This window comes from Felis catus, chromosome A3 (genome assembly GCF_018350175.1).
Source record: "Felis catus isolate Fca126 chromosome A3, F.catus_Fca126_mat1.0, whole genome shotgun sequence".
Taxonomy (NCBI): domain Eukaryota; kingdom Metazoa; phylum Chordata; class Mammalia; order Carnivora; family Felidae; genus Felis; species Felis catus.
The window spans coordinates 99,770,343-99,787,356 of NC_058370.1; the positions used below are offsets into that span (position 1 = coordinate 99,770,343).

The 17,014-nt window shown below is 48.0% G+C and overlaps 1 protein-coding gene and 1 long non-coding RNA gene across 11 annotated transcripts in view; one reads left to right on the forward strand and one right to left on the reverse strand.

Moving 5' to 3' along the window:
* TCF7L1 (transcription factor 7 like 1) overlaps window positions 1–17,014 on the forward strand; it is a 157,806-nt gene that overhangs the window by 48,222 nt on the left and 92,570 nt on the right. The gene's annotated exons all lie outside the window — the stretch shown is intronic.
* Window positions 9,333–16,242, reverse strand: LOC109498236. 6 transcript variants are annotated; one of them, XR_006595708.1, is made up of 4 exons: window positions 15,944–16,242; window positions 15,716–15,811; window positions 14,995–15,298; window positions 9,333–12,783 (listed from the first exon to the last, which is right to left on the reverse strand). It is a non-coding gene; the product is annotated as an uncharacterized LOC109498236 (long non-coding RNA). The 6 variants fall into 6 exon arrangements; XR_006595707.1 differs by having other exon boundaries at window positions 14,995–15,811; XR_002154940.3 differs by lacking the exon at window positions 15,716–15,811 and having other exon boundaries at window positions 15,846–16,242.

A 17,014-nucleotide genomic window follows, 5' to 3' on the forward strand; every position in this document is an offset into this window, starting at 1 on the left:
CCTGCTTTGGAAGGTTGAAGGAGGTCTGGGAGGCTCTCCGAGGAATGTGTGCTTCTGTGTTGGGCCCCGGGTCCTGCTTGTTGGTGGTAGCAGCAAAGGGAATAAATAGCCCATGGGAACAAAGAATTATGTGATAGGGAGAGAGTCCACCACAGCAAGAGAATCCCGGGCAGCCCCCTGGGGCCGAGGAGAAGCATTCTCTTTTGTGATGGAATAATCCTAGAGGAGCAAGAGACTGGAGGGGAAGAGAGGGAATCTGCTTGGAGGAGAAAGTTTGGGACTCAAGTGTGCCCCCAGCAAAGAGGACTGGTTTGCATCTTAAATCTAGGTTTATTGGTCCGGTGGTTATATGTACAGTGTCATCAGGGTATCACTGGGCCCCCCAGTACCTCACTCATTGATCACTAAGCAGGCATTTAGTGAGTGGCCTTTGCCTGGTGCCAAGACTGGGGGTACAGGGAAGGCGTGCAAACATAGTCCCTACCCTCCAGAAGAACTGTCTCTTATGAGGAGACACAGAACTCTGGGTAACACAGCTAAACCGTGTTGGGTGAGCCCGGTGGTGTCTGAGGCCACACTGAGAGTCTCAGATATAAAATGCCTAAGGATACAGGAGAAGGGAACAGTCAGAGACACCTTGAGTAAGTGGTATTTCATTTGGAAAGGAGAGGCATCGACGGCAAGGAGAGGCAAGGCCCTCAGAACTGAACTCGACTGTCACAGATGGCCAGGTGGACGTCCCAGCCTCTCAGGACAGCCTGGGACCTGCAGGAGCTACAGGCACAGGGGCCCTGATATTCGCTGTCTGTGAATTCGGGCCCAGATTTGGGCTCTGGATGCCCTTAAAAGACAAACAGGCCGCTGCTGGTCTGGGGTGGCAGGCGGCCTGTGGCAGGCAGGAGAGCCGGAGGGTGGCAGGAATGTGTTAACACCAGCAGCTGGCTGCTATCTGATCCTGGCCCTGCAGTGACTTCCGCTTCCCCCATTGTTAACATACCAGCCAGGCTCTGAACGAATGAATGAGTGGGTAGAAAGGGTTCCTGTGCGGGCTCTCACAGCCAGGATAAAATAACCCTAGCCTGCTGCTCTCCAGAGAACTTTCCCCTGGGGACCCCCAGGTGGGAAATGGCCCCAATGAGTAGAAGCCCAGTGATTATTAGTGTTTTTATTGGGACAGAATACCAGAATACATACTTTACAAAATAACCCCTCAAATGGCTTAAGTACTGCAAGTTGCTTTTTATTTCCAGTGCAGGTCTGTAGCACCGTGTTTCATTCTGGGACCTAGATCTTTCCATCTAAAAGTTCTGCCATCTTTTGGAGCAGCGGTTCTCAACTACATCCAATCCTGGAGGAGGAATGAGAGAGCACAGAATTCAGTCCTAGTGGTTCCACTTAATTCCAAGGAAGGCTGAGAAATGTAGTCTTTTTGTGGGCCCAGGAAGAAAATAAAATGGCATTGTCTCTGCCACAGCACGGGTCCTGATTGCACCTCATGTGTGCCTGAAATACTAGGTTTCAAAAAGCATTTTACATGCGTGGAGGAAATCAACCAAGATAAGTATTTGCTCGTGGTATAAGTGCCTTTCAAGAAGGCAGCATGTTCATGGAGGTCATTATTGAATTTCCAACTGGTCCCACCATGTTAGTATAGACGGGAGTCATTTGCGACTCAACTTCCTATGATGGATGGTCCATGGTATCCCTAGTCCAACCTTTATGTCTCAGGCCTCAAGAGGAATGCTGCACACAGTCGAGTAATTATTGTACATGATGGACTTTGTTTTGGATGATCCCAGTTCCTTCTTGGTGTCTTTTCTTCATCTCTGTTGCCTGCTGACTGTCAGACTGAAACCCCTGCTTGCTTGTATAGGGCAGAAAGTGTTATGTAGTCTGACTCTTAGGCGTGGCCAATAGGCATGTCTTTTAGTTCAGACCTGATTTGGGGTAGAATCGGTGGGTGAAGCAGTGGGTAGTTGTCACATGTCTGCTTGTGCCTAGCACTCTAGAAGATGCAAGAGGCCACGACCCCAGGCCACTTTCAGTGAACTTACCTGCTAATAGAGGCCAAAGTCAATCCAAATAGAAGGAGGGCTCGGTGAGGACAGCAAGCGTGTTTGCCAGTGGTCGCATGAGAGAGCCCAGCTCAAGGTAGAGAACGGCCCCAACAACTCTGTATGGCAGGCTTAGTTCTGGGGGCTTCAGTTTCAGCAGGTCTTAGACAAACAAATGATAGTGAGGGGTCTGTGGGAGGCCTGGGTCTGGAGAAAATGGAAGGTGATACTGCACGTTGGCCACCATGACCTTTTTGTAACGTCGTGGGAAGGGGTGTGATGTAACGAGTAGTCCCAGCGGGAGGACGAGGGGAAGATGAGGTCAGAGTGGAAGCCAGATGGAGTGAGGTGGGTCTCTGACTCAAGTGTAGAAGGAGAGCTTTCGGACCACTGTCGCAGTCCAAGAGCACGGCACACTGCTACCTCGCACAGCACCAGAACGGTTCATGTGGAGTTTGGCAGACTCCATCTTAAGGCCGTGTCTTTGGGAGAGAAATTGGATTAGAAGAAAAATGAAGTGTCTGTGAGGGCTAGAAATCTGTAAGGATCTTTCTGTGGAGTAGGTCTTCAGCCAAGCTATGAAGGCCAGTCAGGACCTGGGCGGATAGAAGGGGGAGAGGGTTTCATAGCACACACACAATTAAATCATCACATTGTAAACCTTAAACTTACACAATGTAATGTGTCAATTATATCTCAATAAATCTGCAAAAAAAAGGAGGGGAAGGCATTCTAGTCAGCAGAAGAACCCTAAAAGTAGGGCACAGAAAGGGGCCCGAGGAATGGGCTGAGGTGGCCTTGACCGCCAGGAGGAGGGGCTGGACCAGGCCTGGCAGAGGCAAAGTTACTGAAAGTAGAGTCTGGTTGAGGATCATGGGATAAATATTCCAGGGGAAGGTGACCTGAAGGTGACTTTAGAAAACTGGTGGCGAGTGCCCAGATTGGGTGTTGGAGGGGAATGAAGGGACAAGGGGCACATTTAAGAGTCAGCCTGGGGACTCAGTCGGTTGAGCGTCTGACTTCGGCTCGGGTCATGATCTCGCGGTCTGTGAGTTCAAGCCCCGCATCGGGCTCTGCGCTGACGGCTCAGAGCCTGGAGCCTGCTTCGGATTCTGTGTCTCATTCTCTCTCTGCCCCTCCCCCACTTGTGCTCTGTCTCTCTCTGTCTCTCAAAAACAAAATAAATGTGAAAAATTAAATTAAAAAAAGCCAGCCTGCAGGAAAAAGGTCTATATTCTTTGGTAGTTCTGGCATCTTCATGATGGTGGTTATGAAGAGGCTTCCTAACAACCCCAGCCCTCAGAGTGTGAAGGTAGGTCAGCTTCCTTGCTTGGAGAGCCCAGTGGAGGATGATCTCATTCGTCCGTCCTTTCCTGGCCCATCCTTACCAGGTGTAAGCGCAGGGCTGCAGTGCTGGTCCTCTCCCAGTGATACCCCTGTGCTTGCTCTTGGGATGGGGGTGGGATGGGGCAAGGCAGGCTCTCAGCAACTGTGCTTCCCTCTGTTTGAGAGCCCGGTCCTCTGCCGCTCTGCCTGGGCCCACCCATGTCATCAGGAAGCGGGCTTTTGCCGGTCGACTTGGCCCAAGAGCTCCTGTTATGGCCAGTTGTGAGGTCTCGCGTGAGCCCTCCCTGCTGATCCCCACAGCGAGGTGAAGACTCTTATCATCTCAGAGAGGTCAAGGGCCTGTTCCAGATGTCACAGCAAAGTTGAGTGACAGGGTCTGCCTGTGTCTCAGTTCTCTGAGTCCACATTTGGAGCTCACGCCAGCACTCAGAATCTTTGTTAGGCTTGGACGAAGAATTTCACGTTCCTTAAGACTGTGGCTACCTAGGCAGGGAGCAGGAGACGCCTGGGAAATCAGCTTTATGTGAGTGTGCATTAGGAACAAGACAGACGATCATAATACTTAGCCTGCACTGAGGACCCCCTCTGCCAGGCCGGCGTACTGACTCATGAATCCACGTCGCAGCATTTCACAGCTGAGGCAGCTGAGGCAGAGAAGTCTGAGTGAGTTGCCCAGTCCCAAGCAGGAGTCAGCCCCAACATTGAACCTCGGGGCAGCTTGGGCTCCTCACAGAAGCTCACTTGGCTCAGGGTGGCCTTTGGTCCCCAGAGGGCTGTCCTGCCTGTGCTTGTGACTTTTCTCAGGAGGCTGCCTCGAGTGAGAGAATGGCTGTGTCCGAGCCTGAGGTGCTACGCTGCGCTTAGACTGTGGCAACTCATGGCCTTTGGCGGCTTTTTGTGACTAGCTGGTAGAAGGGAACATGGTCAGAACTAAGAGGGCCCTCACTGTATGTGTCACTTCCATCGGTTGAAGCCCTGCCTCCTGGTCTGTTTGTGTTCTCTGCTGCCTCATTTTGACTTGAGCGTCATATTCTCTGAGCAGCCTGACTAGGAGATAAGGGTTTCTTTCCCAGTCAGGAGAGAGTACAGGGAAGATGTTTTCAGGGTCCCTCCAAAGTGATATGGAAAAGCTGAGGGCTTGCTCCAACCTGCTGTGACTCCTCCTTGCCCTCAGGGGGTGCTGTGGAGACTTGATGCCTCCTCTCTGAACACTCTTCCCACGTGGATGGGGAAAACAAGCAACGATAGCCTTAGATCTCATGGGACCACGCTTTCTGGATTTAACATGTTCATTTCTGTTGTTTCTATGATGCTTATTCTTTAGGTTGTATGATACAAATTTATGGTTTGATAAATATGATTACAAGACCATACGACATCCCTTGTGCCTCCTGAATTAGCATAGGTGAAAAATTTGATTCTACGGAATTTAGGGTTAAAAGCTCTTGATTGTTTTTGATTCTTTTTATATGTCCAATGCGTTTGTATCTAGGATACTCCAAGAGCAAGTCCCCCAAAAGGCATTTGCCTGAGTAATTCTATAAAACATCCACAGAAAAGAAATAATAAATCCAGGAAGGAAAATGCTGGATAAGTAATGAATACATCATCCATACTGTTATCTTATTTGAATAGAAATCATTTGTTTTGTGCTAGATTTGTACTACACTGAGGAAACATCCACAACCCCCTACCCTCTTATACCTATGTACACTTTCTTTTCTCTGCATGTAAGTTGGTGCACACCCTGTATGAGTGTCTGCTCACGTTGGGTGAGTGTAGTTTGGTGAAAACACATCCCCAGCATCACTGTCACCAATGACTGTGAACCAGATGGGATTTTGGAAGGACTGACCTTGGCATTGTCAGGTAGATGGAACATGTCAGAAGGTCATCTTTTTCCTCTGACTCCTTTCTAATGTCCTCTATTCCCATAAGTATTTAGTGTTGTTTTTTTTTTAATTTTCCTTCTTTATAGAGCCTCCTGTCAGCTGTCAACTGGAGAGCTCTTGAAATTTGACTCACCCCAAGATTTAAAGCTCATATCTTATCTCTCCCAAAGGAATTTTATGGAAGAGCCCCTAAGCCAAAGGTATGACTGTCTAATAGTGGAATTTCAATCACATGGGACACATCAGAGAAGATGTGTTAAGAGGCTCTTCCTGCTGTCCTGTGAGTTACAGAAACTTAAGTTATCTCAGTTATCTCCCTGAGTCCTGTTTGTTTTTCCCCCTAAAAGTTTTATAGTTGTATGTTTCACATTTAAGTCTAGGATCCATTTTTAGTTACCTTTTGTATAAAGTGTGAAATTGAAGTTGATGTTGATGTTATTTGGTATCCAGTTGCTCCAGTACTGTTTGTTGAAAAAGCTACACGTTCTTCATTGAATTCACTGTGCTGTTATCAAAAATCACCTGGGCATATTTGTGTGGGGCTGATTGTGTGTTCTCTCTTTTGTCCCAGTTGATCTGTGTGTATTTTTCTCTACCTCCATGCTGTCACAATTACTGTAGCTGTATAGTCATCCTTCACATTGGGAAGAAAGATTCCTTTATTCTTTTTCAAAAATTTTTAGACTCTTTTAGGGCCTTTCTCTCATGTTCACAGAGCAACTTACACGTGCATGTTCATAGCACCATTACTCAAAATAGCCACACACTGGAAACTACCCAGATATCCTTCAGTGATGAATAGTTGAACAAACTTTGGTACATCTATACCGTGGAATGCTTGCTCAACAACAAGAAGGAACAAATCACCAATACACGCAACAATGTGGACGGACCTCGAGGACATGACACTGTGTAAAAAAAGCCAGTCTCCAACACCTACAGACCGCACTGTTTATTCCACTTGTAGCACATTCTTGAAGGAATAAAATTAGAGATGGGAACGGTTAAGTGGTCGTCAGGAGTTAGAGATGGGGTAGGTGAATGGTGTCCCCATGAAGAGGGTAGCAAGAGGGAGCCTTGGAGGGAGAGTATAGTTTAGTATTTTGATTGTTGTGCTTACACAAAGCTACACATGAAAGTTGCACGGACCCCACCACCACACACACGAGTGCTTGTGAAACTGGTAAAATCTGAGTAAGCTCTATGGGTTGTGCCACTGTTGCTCTCCTAGTTTTGATCATGTGCTGTGATTATTTATGCAGGATGTTCACGCTGGGGGAGTCTGTGAAGGGTGCGTGGGATCTCCCTACTCACTGCTTTTCAGTTTCCTGTCCGTCTTTAATTATTTCAAACTAAAAATTAGGAAAAAACACACGACAATGTTATGGTCTGTTTATGTTGCATCAGTAATGGCAAATCTGTAAAAACACGGACACGTTGCCTCTGCAGAAGGAGGCAAGTGGCTTCTTCTGGTTCTATAACGTTTTATTTCTTTAAAAAAAAAAAAGAAAAGAAAAGAAACCAGCAAATATGACAAAATGCTAACAATTGTGAATTTGGGTTGCTGGGTTTATTGGTTTTTATGTTTCTATCTGTCCTTTTTTTTTTTTATATGTTTGAATTATTCTATAATTTAAAAAGTGAAATCGGTGCCTGTCTCCGTGTTATCTTGGTCTGTTCACAGAATTTGTCCGAACATTTAATATTTCTTTAGTAAAACTGCTACTCAGTCACAGACTTCTTCCTTCTCTCCATGAATTTACTAACTCCGGGTCGGGAAGCCTAAGAATGCAATCCATCTTTTTTACTATGACAAGCTAATTTAATTTTAATTGCTCTTTATAGTATTGCATTATGAGGAGGAACTATCTTTAATTATCTTTTTGGGGGGTTGTTTCTAAAGTAATGTGATCTCGGGAGCTGAGAATCACCCTTTCCAGAGTAGCCACCTGACTGTGAGCGTAAAATATTTGTGCGCAACAGTGTAAATAGACTTCTCTGCTCCTCTGACTGGCAGAGCCTGCCCCTCCCTTGAAGCAATTAAAAGAATTCCAGGTGGGTGGTTCTCCCCTTCCTGGTCCTATTTAAACACACAAATGTCGTTTCAGAGATTTCTTCCCCCCCTCTCTTGAAAACGCTGAGTGGCACAAGAATGGGACCAGGTTTCTCCAATCCTCATTTAAATATTGGCTGCGCCCTTTCGAGATCATTTTTCTTGGTGACATGTTAAACAATCTCAGGTCAGCCAGAGTCCTTAAAGGTCACCGTGGGTGTCAGGAATGCAGCCCTAACCAATGTACAAGATAGGCACACGGAGGCGCCCTTCAGCGACTCTGGCCCAGAGCCCTATCTTGCTATGAAAGAAAAGGGTATTCTGTTTATTTGTTGTTTGTTGGATTTTCGTTTCTACCTCTACCCCCTCAGCTTTCTCCATGCACTGCCATCGTCTGCTGCTGTTACCCACTTCGAGGTTGGTGGGGGTGGGGGCGGGTACTGTGTAGTTGGCGCCCAGAGATGCCATTGAAAGTGTAGAGAAGTCTTCACACTGCTCTTTGTGGAGTGGTGGCCTCCCTTCCCGTGGGCAAACCCCGGGGCTGGAGCCCTCCCGGCTGCCCAGTGGCTTTTGTGTGTGTGCAGCTTTCAGCTCCTGTCCATCAGTTTGAATGGGCCCATTCAAGGGCATTCATGCGCCTCGGAGACCCCGGCCGCCTGGACACAATCAGCTGAGAAGGGCGCTGTGGGCCCTGCACATGAGAATGCGCCTGCTCGGCCTGCCTCCAGAAGCCCTGATTGTTCTGCGGAGCCCAGGGCCCAGGAGTGAGCCCAGAGGGGTGACGCTGGACCGCCATTTGGGGCTCATTCACTCTGCGCACTTGGGGGCTCAGGGAGGGCGGGGTGGGAATACCTTGCAGCAAAGGAGGAATGTACAAGCTTGGACCTGCTTGAGCTTATCTTTGGCTCTGACCTTCAGCTTTTATCTTTGTGTATCACCCATCTGATCCCCTGCTTAAGAACGGAGACCTTGCCTTTTTTTTTTTTTTTTTTTAATCTTCGTAGTCTTCCGTACCGAGGCAGCCACCAAATGCTTGTTGAATGAGTGAACTAGGCTGGTGCTCCTTCCATTTAGGCCTAGGGTACATGGATGGAAAGGTACTTTTCTGTTCTTTGATGAGACTACAGTGTCCTCTGTTCCTGGGGTATGGACAACCTTCTGAAAGAACTCGATCGTCTCCTATTTGGAGGGACAGTAGAATTGAGACGCTGAAGGGACAAAAGGACATTTTCAAGGTCACAAGTGGCCATGGAGAAGGGTCTCGTGGCAGCCAGGGACCTGCCTTCAGAATCTGGAAGCTCAGCCATAGGCTGGTTTGCAGGAAGGGGCAGTTCCTTGGGCCGACTTGGAACCCGTTGGTGGTAAATGTGGATTTGGGAGCATGGACTTAATTGACTCCTTGTGGCTTGTGCCATTTGGCAGCCAGAGCCCTGGAAACCTCTGGCTCTTAGCTCTGGCTTGTGTCCTCACTGTGGTTTGGGCACCCTAGGGCCATGCTGAGAACAGCGGGGGGGGGGGGGGGGGAATAGGAGGCACAGACTGAAATGCCAAGGGGCCCTTGTGTGCCCCAGCTTTGCAAAATTGTGTGTGGTGATCACAGCAGCAGGAGTGGTATTAGCAGAAGAAATAGTGTCTTCCATTCTTTGGGCAGTTACTGGGTACGTGCTTTCTGTGTAATACTTCATTTGACTCAAGCTATTTTACACACACACACACACACACACACACACGCAAAATATATGCATTATAAGGGCTTTAAGCACTTTGAGGTAGGAAAGATTATTATTTCCATTTACAGATGGAATAGCTGAGGCTCAGAAGTATTAAGTGGCTTCCTCAGGCTAGTGGCAGAGCTTCAGAGGAGACAAGGGCTCAGGCTCATCGCAGCCAAGGTGAGGGCTGGTGCAGAGAACCACGTGATTGTCATAATTTCTACTTCAGTAGAAACTGAGTTTAAAGAACAAAGGAGAAAAGGAAACACACACCTTTATTGGGGCCATGCCATTAAAAAAATAGAAATCGTAAGAAGTCTTTCAGAGCGTCACGATTTAGCTGGGAAATGTTACAACATTTGCAAACTGCTGGCAGCCAGAGGCACAGCAGCATCTGTGCTGAGGACAGGAAGAGAAGAACTTTCCTACATGTCACATAACCTGGGAAGGTGGTCACAAATCCACTGGGACAAATGCATGGCCTTTCCTCCTGGGGAAGGAGTTGATTTGCCCCCATAGCTAATGGAAGGATATGGATCCACTTAACATGATGCCTGTTTCAAAACATCTGGCCCCAACAGCTTCTCTTGTAAGGCGCCAGCACTATGTAAGGACTTACAGACGTCCGTCCTGTGCTGGCTCAGACCAGGGCGGGTCGTGGAACTGGCTGTCAAATGGGATAGCACCCTCATAGGCTTAGCCAGCACTCGATGCAGAAGTGTGTGCCTGGTACTCTTCTAGTGAGTGCATCAAAGGTTGATTATTTCACTGGATGTGGCCAATTTCCTACAGAGGGACTTCATATTCAGCTGCATAGGGCAGAGCTATGCATAGGGAGGGGACAAAAATTCAACTCCAGGCCACAAGGAGAGATTGTTTTGCAGCATGGAACTTGGTGTAGTTCTGTTTTCACTGTGGTCCCAGAATCCACTTCTCCTCTGCCTCGGGGACTGTGTGCTGCTTTTGACCAGAGCGTTCTTTTGCTATGCAGCTGTGCAACCACCCTGTGTCTGGTGGCCGCTGCAGCTTCGGTGGTCTGTCTTTAGAGATCTGCCTCCCTCTCACCTAGCAGGCTATTTCAGTCTAGCGAAGGTTGGTCAGACTGCAAATGACAAGGCATGTTTTCTTCCATCCTTGTTTCTAATTCTGTAAGCATTGGAAAGGTCTTCAGCAAGTTACTCAACCACCACGAGCTCAATTTTTTCATCTGCAAAATGGGGATGACCGTAGAAACAGTTGGGTTTAGATGAGATGGTACATGTGAGACATGCATATAATGATCTAGTAAAGTAATGACCTAGTAATGACCCAAAGCCTGGGGGAAGCTGAAGGTTATCATAGTCATTGTGGCCCCACTGATCACTTTAAATATACAAGGATTGCAATGCCTTTGGCTTCTCTGCCCTTTTATCCTCATAGTTTATGGAGGGTGGAGCCCAGAGAGGACAGTGACTTGTCCAGTCTGGATGGACAGGTCTAGAAATTGGGAAGTTTCGTTCTAAGCAGTGTTTAGCCTGGACTGAATCCTGGACCATGGGTTTGTTCTTTGTTTCCTCTCTCTCTCCCTATCTGTCTCTCTCTCTCTCTCTCTCTCTCTCTCTCTCTCTCTCTCTCTGTGTGTGTGTGTGTGTGTGTGTGTGTGTGTGTGTGTGTGTGTCTGAAAGACATCACTGGGACAGTTGGCAACAGTTGAATAAAGTCTGTAGATTAGATGATAGTGTTGTATCAATGCTAACTTCCTGATTAGGCAAATAAACTGGTAATGCAAGAGAATGTCTTTTAGGCAATGTACACTGAAGTGTTTAGAGGGGTATCTTGTGTGCAACGTAGTCTCAAATGTTTCAGAGAAAAAAACTGTATGGAGAGAGGACAGATTAAATATACACATTTGGGGTCTTTAGTAGGTGGCGTCCATTGTACTCATGTAGCTTTTCAGTAGGTTTGAAACTATTTCAAAATAAAAAGTAAAAACAAAAACAAAAAACAACCCTCATCTGGTTAGGGCCCGTGTGAAATAATAGCCCTTGGGTGTTAGAGTTATTGCAGAGCAGACCTGTGATCAAGGTGGTGTTGCTAGCAACTCCTGCCCTTGTGTGGTAGTGGGGGGTTTGTGTGAAAGGGTGCAGGTGGCCCTCAGGAGTTCAGTAAGATAGACTATCAAGTGAAGAAAGGAGAAGAGGGTGGATAAACTAAGAATGGCCCGTGAACATGGTACCCTTCCACCAGCAAAGGAGGCATTACTCGGAAGTGATGTGTGCAGGGAATAGGAGAAACTGAGGCTGGCAGGAGAATTAGCTCTGATTTGGGCCTTAGCAAGTGAATTGGGGCAGTAGATGGGAGGGTCAGAAGCTCTAGGAGGGGGACTGGGACCACGTGGTGCTTTAAGACCAAACTTGAGGAGTGGGGTGTTGGAGGTGGGCTGCCAGGTGCCCTTGAACCCAGAGCTTGTGTGATCTACACAACTAGCCTCTACCTGTGTGCCACATCACAGTAGACACCTTGGGCATGGGTTGTCACAGAACCAGGAGGAAACCCCTGGCATGAGGTGTGGCACTGAATCCTCCTCGGGTCCTTGGGAGGTGGCAGCAGGGAGCTACTGCAGGCAGCGGAGTCTCCGTTGCCAGGGCCTTTGGTGTGCAGGTACCCTAGTTCAAGTTTAATCGCTCCACAATGCTGCTTTATCTGAAAGTAGCACATGAATGGTTCCTGTTGTAAAAGATTTAAACCGGACAGAAGGAACACACCCACGGCCTCCTCCAACCCGACCGCCCTCCCCCTTCCCAGTCCCGTCCCAGAGGTAACAGGTGTAGACAGCTCCTGCAGTCAGTCCTTCTTCAGAGTATCTGTGGAATCGTGTTTGCCGAACGGCTGGGACTGTGGGCTCTGGAGCCAGACTTCCCGCATTCTCGAACCACCTACAAACTAGCTGCAAACTTTGTAACTTTGGGCACGTTACCTACCCTCTTCGAAGCCTGCGTTCCCTCATCTGTAAAATGAGATTCTTCGTAGAGACCTAACAGGGTTGTTGTGGACACTAAGTGAGTTGGCACCTGAAAAGTATTTAGAACAGGGCATGTAGTATGTATGTAGTAACTGTCTCAAGAAATGTTAGCCGTCCTTATCTACCGATCTATAAGGGCCAATTTTTTTTTTGGTTAAAAAACAAAAAGTCCTAATGTGAACATTTTCATCAGTAGGGTTCTTAGTTGCAAACAGTAGCTCTCGGCTGGCCAATAGTGACGGAAATTTCTTTAAAAGACATCAGGGTGGTCCCCAGTCTTGCTGTGGGCCCAGACTGTGGACACCAGGCAGCAGCCCGGACCATGGCCACCATTATGCCCTGAAACCAGGCTGATAGCATCACTGCAGTTAATGTTACTGGTGGCATTTGCAGGCCCCAGAGTGAGAGGTGGACCCGGCCCCCACCAGGACTTGAAGAAGGCAAGGATTCCTAGATAGGAGGGAGTTCAGATGCCAGGCCCAGCATCTCCCGGAATAGCACGTTATTTACCCGAGCTGTCAGTGTTCACAGACACACACTGACTCAGCCTTTTTCGTGGTTGCATAGTATTCCCAAGGCAGACATTGATGTGCCTGAGCCTTCACCTAGCAATGAACCTGTAGGTTGTTGATGCTTTTCGCCCTGTTGCAACATGCCCCACTGAGCACACTTGTACACGTATCTTGACGGCAAGGTGGCTTTTCTGTTGGGTAGATTCTTAGACCTGGAAAAGTATAAGTGTATTCATTATTGTTCAAATTAATATTTCTTGTAGTCTGTGGACATCGAAGGACATTCTGAATATGAGTAAACCGCGTTTTAAGCAGTTTTTTAAAAATTGTGGTAAAATATACGTAGCCTAAAATGTACTATCTTAACCGTTCTTAAGCGAACGGTTAAGTACTTTCACACTGTTGTGCAGCCATCACCACCATCCGTCTCCAGGACTTTCTTCATCTTCCCCCACTGAAATTCGGTCCCCACTGAACAGCTCCCAGTTCCCTCTCCCCATGGCAGCTCCCTTTCTATCTTGTGTCTTTGTGGCTTTGACTGTTATGCGGTTGTTAGAGCTTTATCACAAAAGTCATCTGTACGGGAGTGATTGCGGGAGGGCTGTGGGATGATTTCGATTGGGAACTTGGGCATTTTTGGAGAGGGTGGGAGTGAGGCCTGGAGATCCCTCTGTTGGTAACAGCTCAGAACTTTTGAGCACTTGCAGCGTGCCCAGCATCCTGGCCTGCTCTGATGCTTCCTCCTGCAGCTGTACCTCAATGTCGCTGAGGGAGCTTTAACAACGCGGGAGGCCTGGGCTAGGCCCAGCAGTGGACCCCACACGTCAGCACTTTACAAGGCTCCAGGTGGTTCCATTGTACAGGCGAGGTCAAGAACCCCTGCTCGAGAGGATAGCTGCACTGAGTCACTACCCCCATCTGGGGTAGGGATTAGGATTATTCCTAATCTGGGGTGCCTGGATGGCTCAGTCGGTTAAGCATTTGACCTCGGCTCAGGGTCATGATCTCATGGTTCACGAGTTCGAACCCCGCATCAGGCTCTCTGTTGTCAGCACAGAGCCCTTGCAGATCCTCTGTCTCCCTCTCTCTCTGCCCCGCCCCCACACTCTCAAAAATAAACATAAAAAAAAAAAAATCCCAAATAGTGAAGTCTCTCCCATTAAAAAAAAAAAAAGGATTATTCCTAATGTACAGGTAGGAAACCAGGTCTGAGAAAGTGTTACACAGCCAGTGAAGGCAGACCCGCCTCCTGGCTCAGACCCCTAACTGCAGTGATTTTTACTGCTGTCCACCCACAGATGGAGAGGGGAAGAAAGCCCTCCGCCCTCATAATGGAGGAGACTCCTGCCTCTTCCTCTTCCTCAGCCTCATCCACCTGCTTTCAGATTGCCCAAATGCCACATCTCTGGTCTCCCTGCTTGGGGTTCGCTCCGCCTAGAATGTTGTTACCCTCACTCCTCAGATAGTTTTGCTCACCTGCCCCAACTCTAAATTAGGCCTCCTGTTCTTTTTCTTTCAGAATGCTAGAAACAGTAAGTGATGATGTATTTGTCTGCCTTGATTCCCCAGCTGCTGGCATACAGTAAGTTAGAGATGCATGGATGGGAAGAAAGCAGTAAGGACCAGGAGCACATGCACAGGTGGAAAGCCAAGAGAACTCCTTGCTCACTCAATCATGGCGCCTAAGAACACACATGAGAGTCGCCTGCTTTTCAGGGGCAGGTGAGGGGCTTGGACCAGCTGGCTATGACTTGCTCAGAGTTAGGGTTACCTTCTGAAACTAGGGACGACAGACAGCTCTCAGGTGCCTCACACGTCAGGGTCACAGGGGAGCCTGACACCTAGGGCTGCTGGGCCCAGCCCCAGACTTGGACTGAACTGGTGTGGACATGGGTCTTTGGTGGGAGGCGAGGGTGTGGCTGAGTGACGTGGGCTGGAAGGTCGGGGGAGTGGGGGGAGAGGTGTGATGCCCCAGCAGGAGCTGGGTGGGGAATATGGTGCAGGAGGCTGGGTTGAAGCTGTCCCAGCTTGTATAAGCAGGCACCCTCAGCCAGACCAGAGGGCCCTGGAAGGTTATCAGGTGATTTCAGAGTCTGTGCTATGGCTCAGTGCTATGGGGGTTTCTCAAATGTTGGGCTTGATTTTTTTTTTTTTTTAATTCTCTTTTCACCACATAAAAATGTGCAACCGAAATAAAATATGTCTGATTAAATACCCCACATTTCAACATACTGGAGCCCAACCGATGCACTAACTAGAACTGCCAGGGTGGCTCACATTGGGGCAAATAAGTCTCCTGCCTTTTTGTCTGTGTTGGAATTCTTAGAAGTGAGGTATTAGTTAGGAAGCTTGTAGGTAGCCCCAGGTTTGTTAAATATTCAAGCATGCATAGAACGCTTGCGTGCTATTGTGCAGATACTCACCTGTGCTCTTGGTGGGCCTGGCTTGGGGTGTCTTCATAGCTCAGTGGCCAGTTTAATAATGTATGATGTGTCACTTTGTGGAAGTGTCTCACGATGGTTGGTTACAGGCTTATTGTTGGGTTTGGGTGCATCGTTTGATTTCTACATTTGTGATTAAGACACAAGCAGTTGTTTCGTATTGTGGGAGACCAGTATTGCCTAGTGGTTAGGGTGTGGAGTCTGGTCTTGATTCCCACCTCTGCTGCCCGCTACCTGTGTGGCCTTGGGTAAGTCACCTGACCTCTCCGTGCCTCCTTTTCTTCATCTATTAAACGAGGATAATAATAGTATTATGAGCTTACGTAAGTACAGATCAAGTGCTTAGAATAGTGTCTAGCGACTAATCATTATTGTCTAAGAATTTTCCATTGTTTCCAGTTTTGCTATCATTTTTAGTAATTATACTTTGAAAAAAAATAAGTCTACCACTATTTCAAGCCTTGGGTCAATTGAACTCCTGTGTTCTCAACCAGAGTAGTATTGCCTCCAAGGGGACAAAAAAAATCTAGCTATGACAGTGGTGCGCAGCCCTCCGAAGGGTCACTATACATAAAGAGATACACAGTATATCTATGGTGTTAAGATTTCATGGAGGAAGGAGAGCACAATTAGGAAAAAATGTCTACCAAGGCTCCTTAAGGGGGGGTGATAATGAAAGAAAGGTTGAGAAACTCTGATTTACCTTAAAGACTGTCCTAAGATCAAAAGGCAGCCTCCTGAAAGCCTGTTAGCATTAGCTACTACTTATCTGTGGAAATCGAGACTTTTCCCCCGTTCTCTGCAATTAAAAACAAAATTCAGAAAGAAATTACCAGTGTGGCTCAACCGCAACCTTGAATTTCAGGCTGCAGCAAAACACCTTTGTTCTTCTCCTTGACTTCTCTGATGTTTATGGTGAGGATTTGCATACTTGTAACAAAAGTGCCACCCCCGTGTGAGGGTTCCACCAGCCTCCTGGTTGTGCAGGGTGGACACCGTGGTGACTCTGGTCAGGTTAGGTGGCAGGTAAGGCCTGTCTGTGGCCTGGGAGGTGAGGCAGCTGCTTTCCTGAGCCCCGGGCGAGGTAGCAGACACGGAGAGGGGCGTGCAGGGGTCCTGGAGTGTTGTGAGCTGTCTGCGGGACTCCTCAGAAAGGTTCAGGGCCCACGTGCAGTGTGACAAAAGACAAAGACCCTCTTTATTGCCACAAAGGTGGGTGGGGGGCTGAAGCCCCCAGATGGGGTACAGGCTTGAAAACCAAATCAAGTTGACCAACAACCTTAGGTTACAGTCACGTGGCATCTCCATTACTCCTGAATTTCCCGTTTGGGGTTTTATTAGCTTGTAGTCAAAGGCGACATTGTGAAGAAACCCAGATTAGAATTCAGCTTATAAAACAGCTGAGAGAGGGAGGAGGGTGGGATGGAAGAGCCAGGAACTGCGCAGCAAGTCGTCGAGAGGTTACTCAACAAAATCAGAACCCAAACGACCACTGTCTGTGTTCCTCGCGAGTAGGGAAGGAGCTCCGAGCAGGAACCCAGGGAGAGGCACAGGTAGCTCCTCATTTCTGTCCTCAGGCCTGGAGGGTCCTCCGATCTGGGAAGAATTTCCCACGGCCGGTGACTGGGTTGGGGCCTGGACAGCCTCCCACAAATATACTAATGAACAACACACCCTGGCCATGACTTTGCCAATTGGAAACAGCTTTGGGGCTCCGACATGAATGTGGAGCCTAATGCAGACCTGACGGGGGTTTCACCAGCTTATGGGAAAATAATGAATATCAGATAAGCAGTGTTCCCAATAAGTGAGCACTTTGGGGTAGCTTACCTGAGATGAGGAGGTGAAATGAACCTCTTCTTCCCAGCCCTGTAAGGAAAACAGGTTTGTTTTGGGGAGGGGTGGGTGCAGAAAGAAGAGGGGTGGTTCTATTTTACCAAATCAGAAGGTGAAGACAGCAGACTTGAGAGTTTGCGGTTTTCCCAGACTGAGGCTCCATCCA